Genomic DNA, 7528 nt, shown 5'->3' on the forward strand with positions numbered 1-7528 from the left:
CGGTGCAGATGACTTAGCTGCTGCTGCTGCCGCTCGTGCTGACGACGACGACGACGCTGCCGGTGACGCATATGTGCCCTGATGTGTCACCAATCCATGCTTCGCTCGCCTGGCGCCTCGTCGGTGTGCCTCCTCCCCCGGACCCACATCGTCTGTTGCTCCCACCGTACTCTAAGTTCTAGGTTGTATGTCTGGAGTATATCTGGCCATGGGCCGGGTCGGGCCGGGCTTGGGCCGGGCCTAAAAAAGCCCATGGCAGAAAACTGAGGCCCAGGCCCTCCCGGGCCCTACCACAGGGCCTACTTTCAAGCCCAAGCCTGACCCATCTGGTAAAAAGCCCTCAAAAGCCCTTAGGGCTTAGGGACGTGGGCCGGGCCTCTTCCTTAAAATGCCAATATGCCAAGCCCCAAGCCCGTCCAGGCCCTACTGGTGGGCTCAAAACTTAGGCCCAAGCCCGGCCCACTAGCAAACCCGTCGGGCCTAGGCCCTGGATTTTATGGCCGGGCTGGGTGGGCCGACAGGGCCGGGCCTGAGATGGCCAGGACTAGTCTGGAGCTGCTCCATGCACACCTCCTTGTATTAGTCTTTTCTGTCTAGTGTCGTAAGCTATCCAACTGCTATCCATGCCCTGGTGTCTCATGGGTTGTTATGAATAACTCCAAAATATCCATCTGTTCGTGGAATGTAAGAGAGTGTGGGGATGAATCAAAATGTGGTGATGTATTATCTGAATTAATCGCTATAAACCCTCACTGCGCTCTTTTACAAGAATCAAAACTTAACCAGATAGACGATCGAAAATTCATCTACTTTCTGCCATGATCTCTAGACCAAAGAACATTTCTTCCTGCTGATGGATCTGCAGGTGGCATTATCTCGCCAGCCAACTCTGGCCATCTCAACGTTCTATCCTATATGCATCATAACTTCGCCACTTCCCTCAAAGTTTCCTCTCTCGCTCACCCGTCAAACTTTGTCTTCACTAATGTCTACGCTCCCTCCTCTCGCCCGCTTAAACAAGCCTTCCTCGACGAATTCAAACAAATTAAACAGGATGATCACACGCCCTGGCTAATTGTTGGGGACTTCAACCTCCTTCGCTTCTCCCATTAGAAAAATAATCCAAACTTTCATCAACAAGAAGCCGATGCCTTTAACGCCCTAATAAACAACCTAGCCTTAATCAACTACCCCTCTTAGACCGCAAATTTACTTGGACCAATAATAGACCCTCCCCTACACTTGAACGGCTAGACCGAGCTTTCATCAATCTAACATGGAACTCCCACTTCCCAAACACAACTTTATCTTCACTCACACGTATCACCTCCGATCACATCCCATTAGTCATCCAAGTCCAAACCACTGTCCCTCGTCCCCGCCTTTTTTGATTTGAATCACTTTGGGCCCTCTCTGCGGACTGCCACACACTTGTCCAAAAGCACTGGGCCCCCAATCGCTACAAAAAAAGACACATCCGTGACATTTTGGGCCGAACGAATTTTTTTCCTGTCATGCTTATGACACTTCTATGACGATAATTGTGATAAAACCCAGTAGCATCGTAGATGTGGTGGGCTCCTACTTCTATGACAAAAATCATGACAGAAAATGGGCTTTTCGTCCTGGGCAGGCCGGAAACGCAGCTGCATAACATTGTTTGGGCCGTTCATGACGGAAAAAACTGTGGTAGAAGTGAGGGCGAGGAAAATTTCAGAGAGTTCCCGGTTACGGTGAGTGGTCGGGGGCCGAGCGATGCGTGTTTCTCTCGTACACGTACGCGCGTAGGTGCGAGGCATTGGGCTCTAACTGAACCGAGCGAGGCATTCGCCTAATTGAACCCGAGTGATTGCACTGCAGGCTATGCGTTACTAAACCCGACCGATCGATCGATGGCTGTTAACTGACCCCGATCGAGCGATTCCTTCGCTACTGCTGCTAACTGAAGCCGATCAATAGGGCCCTGTTTCGACCGTAGGAGGACCAACAGAAGTCTGTTTCCTCTGTTTTGCGGTACGCCAGACCCCTCCCGATGAACAGGATCCTGTTTCAATCGTGGCCGGTCGAACACAAGGCCGCTTCCTCCGTTCTGCGGTACCCATGCCTCGTTTCCATCGGATGTTCCGTCCAAGCCGGTTGGCTCCCGATGAACAACACATGTTCTGTTGCCTCCTGATGAACACGACGCATTCCGTTGCCTCCCCATGAACACGACGATGACGCAGGTTCTCCGTTCTGACCCAGCCATGTACACGAGCCCTGGCCGTACGTATGCGCGAGTAGGCATTCGAGACCCCGCCCATATGTACGTACATGGCCGTATTTACTTTCTTGCACCCTGGCCGCTATACATACGTGTACATGCTACGTGCACACCTCTACTACGACACGTGCGCACCTCTACTATGATATGTGTGCGCCTCTACATCAACCAGTATGTACGTACACGTTCGCGACCAGAATGACAATGCTACGTACGCTTCGACTAGGTGGGTTCCGACTGTCAGGCACTTCCTTGCGTGCGAAGATGTAGCTGGTGTGGTCCCAGCAGTCAGGGGCGAATCATTTTTTTTGCCCGTAATATGGACACACTTCCTTGCGTGCAAAGATGTAGCTGGTAGGTCCCAGCAGTCAGGGGAGAAATGTTTTTTTCATGAAATATGGTGGCCCGTCTGGTGGGTCCCTGCTATCAGGTGGAGGAATCATTATCTTCCATGTAATAAGGAGGCGCTTCCTTGCTGCGGCCATGGACCCAACTGACATCCTCTCCATGTACAGTACTCTTCCGATGGAAGTCGTTCGTTGACCACATTGACCACACCGCGCCGAGAGCACCAAGGCGGTGGACGACGACAAGGCCTAGGAAGGGGACGACGCGAAGCCGGGGAATACGCGGAAGTGTATGCCCACGCGGAGAGGAGTACGAGGGTTCACTGGTTCGGTTGCGATGTGAGGCTACCGTCGCCGCAGAATAACAGGGGGTGTGGGTGAGTGGAGGGATGGCTTGGCCAGTGGTGGGAGTAGTAGGGGGCGGTGAGGCCTCCGCGGCAGCACAACCGGCCACATAAGGCAGGAGCAGGCGACACGACCGGCGCTGCTTTGGGCGGCTGGAGCAAGAAGACCAGAGGTTGAAGAAGCACTACGGCCGTTGGATGTACATCATACGGTCACTAGAGCTAGAATCGTTCATATTGACTAAGTTGACAAAGCCCTCCGTGCCCGTCAACATAGTAGGCCCACAAGTCAGCCTCCCACTATGCTGGGTCCCAGCTAGCAGGGGGAGTATTCATCTTTTTGTGCGTAATAAGGAGGCACTTCCTTGCGTGCGAAGATATAGCTCGTGGGTCCGAGCTGTCAGTGGCGGGAACATTTTTTTCGCAAAATACAGAGGCCCTTTCGGCGGGTCCCAGATGTTAGGTGGAGGAATCATTATTTTGCGTGTAATAAACAGGCATTTCCTTGCATGCGGTCGTGGAACTAGCTGCCAGCCTCTCCACGTATAATCCACTTCAGATGCATGTCGGTCGTTGACCATGTTGACCACGCCGTGCCGAGTGCACTAGGGTGGTGGATGACGGCGAGGCCTAGGAAGGGAACGACACGGAGCCAGAGGAAGACTCGGCAGTTGTTTCCCACGTGGAGGGGCGTATGATTGTACGAGGGTTTACTGGTTCATCTGCCGTCGCTGGAGAATAACATCAGGTGTGGGTGAGTAGAGGGATGGCTAGGCCAGCGATGGGAGTATGGTGGGGCGGTGAGGCCGATATGGCAGCACGGCCGGCCGCGGGAGGAGAGAATAGGAAGTCCCGTCGGCGCTTGTTTGAGCGGCTGGAGCAGGACGAGCAGAGATTGAAGAAGCACGACGGTCGTTGGATGGACATCCAACAGTCACTGCTTGTGCGTCAACCTTTTTTTAGGAAAGCCTCAAATCTGTGGAAAACATCATACAACCCATCTGCCATTATTTCTAATAATTTATAGCCCATTTACTAATTCTTAAGGTTATTTTGGAGCCCATATTCTTTTTGTTAGCATTACAACCCATATTGTGGCCATGATTAAAAAACTATACGAAATTTTGCATATTTTGGTGCGGTCCGAACTGTTTTTAATCCCGAAATTTTGAGTCACGTTCAAACTGATTTAAAAAATAAATGTATATCAATATAAAATCCAACAAATTGTCCACGCATAAAAATCAGTGCAATTTAAAATCTCGAAATGAAAAAAAAGAAATTTGAAACTAATTTTTGGTTTGATGTGTTTTAAAAATGTACAACCCATTTCTCATTACTGATAGGGCATTTTCTCGGCCAGCCAAATGAAGCTCTCCTCGTCTTGAAAGATTTGCAGCCCAACAATCCTGACAAAGCGACTTTCTTGACAAATCACAAAAAAATTGGGCTAGCCAGTTGTGGGGACCCCAACTCATAAGTCAAGATCACCGAATGCACGTGTACAGTGATCCCAGAGATCAATGCTCACTGAACACACAGAAGCTGAATAACAAGAGTCTTATATCCATACATACCGTTTTACACAAGTAGGACCATTATGGTCAAGTCTTGAGTGTATCATTGCAGCGGAAATCTTCAATAACAACTTGGACCCATGTCATCTGCCTTAACCCTACAGGCATTCTGACTGGGAACCGTCCTAGCTCACACGATCGTCACCAAAATCTCTTCTTCATATACCTGCTCTTTCAAGCCTGGCCAAGTAAATAGCCAGGGACAAGCCAGTGAGTACGTTTGAATGTACTCGCAAGCAACCCAAGAGTGATAACAAAATAATTATGCAAGGCTCTGCTGCTGAATTGGCATTTTTGCGGAAAGCTAGTTTTTCTCATGCAAGTATGATCAACATACAAGGACATGAATGTGTCTGCAACAAGTATCAGGAGGTTATAGACACCAACATCGAGAAAGGGTTATAAATAACTCATGCTCAAGCTCATCGTAACTTCCTCACGAGCCGCATCATCAATATCACCAAACTGTGTTGTTTTTCAGAAACATATGGACGTAGCCCAAGAGCGGTTACCCAACTGTCCTTGACCGTTGACACGACTATTCGAATAGTTTTACACTCTGCAGAGGTTGCACACTGTACCCACAAGATCCGGGGAACTTCCGTGTCATCCACGACCCGCGATACCTCAAGTACCCGGGGTAAGCACCCGATCACTATCTTTCCCTAGACGACACTAACAAGGAGTCCACCCGTTGTTCCGTATCCTCACGATGTACATCATATGAGACTCACTCGAGATCGTAACATCCGAGAGGGGACACAACGGTGTATCCGGTGCCCTGTAAAAACAGTCATGGCCGCCCTACCTGGCACGACCCCGTCCCGAGAGAGAGCACCAACTCTCCCCCATCACTAGTAATGCGGGCTCCAAGCTAGTATCGGCCTAGGTAATCAATAATGCCCTTTCCCATATAAGGGTAGAGTGGTTGCGCATGTAAGGTTGGAATAACGGTCGCAACTTAAACCAATCCGTTTTGAAAACAACACACACTTGCCTCGGTACACCACTTCGTCATCAAGTGGTTACCCATCTCATTATCTCCCTCAGGCATAAGTGGCACCCGACGGGGTTTTCGAAAAGTCTTTTGAAAGTACTTTGTCTTCTTCACCATGCATATACCCGTCCCTTTTTGCGCAGCATCTACTTTAGCATTCTATCTACTCCCACCGGCATAACCCTCATAGGAAGGTAGGATCATGCCCAATGCAAGTATCAACAAGGAAGTAACGAAGGCAACCCACCAAAGTGGTTACCACCTCATCATGATTCCAATGCAACAATAATAAAGTGCTATATGACATGTATAAAAAGGGTTTCGTAGACATGGTCAAAGGGCTGCTTGCCTATTTTAACAAAGTCTTCAAGGTCTTCAAATATCTCTGGTCCAACTCCGAGCATTTCGTCTACTTCGTCAACTATTGTCGAAAGCAACCATAATAAGCAACACAACAAGGCAGGAAATAAAAGTGCTCTAAAAATATGAGTTGGACTTTTCTAGGATACCTCTGGTCATGTGAGGGATGACCAAAGTGGTTTCATTAGGATTTGATCAATGAACATCTCTGAACATTTCAATATGATGGAATCAAGGGGTTTATGGATTTGCAAGAAGTGTACAGAAATATATTTTTGAAAAATGAGCAAAGACACCATTAAGCAAACCATGATTTTAGAAGCATCTAGGAGTTGGTTTCACTGGATTTGGAGTTCAAATGAATATTCTATGGATTTGCAAAGTTGACAAACATGAATAAATGGCTCATTATTTTGTGGGGTACAGAAAGTAATAATAAAAATGTTCATAAACTAAGTTATGAACTTAGAAGCATCTACGAATTTGAATCATGGCATTTGGATCAATTTTGAGCTCTCTGTGATTTTCTAAAGTTCATCATAGAAATAGGAAAAATAGGATTTGATATATATTTGTGACGGAAATGCCTCTGTAAAAATGTAACAATAGCACCATGTGGTAGGGAATGATTTTAGAAACTACTAGAAATTTGAACTACCCAATTTGGAGTTAATTTGGATTGTTTATGGATTTTACAAACTGTTCAGAAAAGAAAAAGGAAAAGGTCTTTACCCAAACGGGCTGGATCTGGGCGGCGACAGCATGCACTGGGCGAGACATAGCGGGGCAGGGCACTGGGCCGGCCCAGCGGCTCGGCCGCACGCGCGCAAGGGGCACGTTGGAGGCGGATTTCTCCCGACCCGTCTCCACTTGCCAGCGTGGCCTGGAGGCTGGGCCACTGACAAGCGAGGCCCGCCTGTCGGGTTCATCCCCAACCTCCCGCTCGAACAGAGCAGAGGCAGGGGGGCGGTGTCGACGGCGGCTTGCCGGCGCTACAGGCCACCGTTTCCCGTGAGCTGGCCACCAGCGTGCCCAGGGGCACCGGGTCGAGCAGGGCACTGGCCGCGGCGGACGAGGCTGACGGGGAGGTTGGGGCACGGTGTTGCGTCCGCGGAGAAGAAGAAGTTGAGTCTGGGAGAGGGCCGTGGGGAAGTGGGTGATGCTCTGGTGCAGGTATGAGCGGGAGGGGAGCACCGGAGAGCTCGAACTTGAGCGGTGGCCGGTGGCAAGATTTTCGGCCATGGAGGTGAATGGGGGCACTAGGGGAGGAATGGGTTGACCCGGGGAGCGTACGGGAGAGAGAGAGATAGCCAAAGGAGTCGAGAGGGGCTCGGGGTGGCCTTTTATGGCGGGGCGATGGTGCACCATGGACGAGTGCGCCGGCGAGGCCGTTGCCGTGGCTAGTGGTCGTGGGGGCTCGTGTGTGCGTGTCCGGGGCGTTTGTAGAGATGTTCTACGGCCGGGGGAAAGGAGAGAAGGATCGGGGAAGTGGCAGAGCGTTGCGCATGTGGGCTCGCCCATTGGGGCTCTCGGGCGGCTCTGGCGCGCTTGCGAGGGGGCAACAGGAGGGAGAAGGAGGAGGGGGACCAGGCCGTGGCGTGTTGCAGACGCCGAGGCGCGTCGACTGGCGCGCTTGGGAG

Source organism: Triticum aestivum, chromosome 3B (genome assembly GCF_018294505.1).
Source record: "Triticum aestivum cultivar Chinese Spring chromosome 3B, IWGSC CS RefSeq v2.1, whole genome shotgun sequence".
Lineage (NCBI taxonomy): Eukaryota > Viridiplantae > Streptophyta > Magnoliopsida > Poales > Poaceae > Triticum > Triticum aestivum.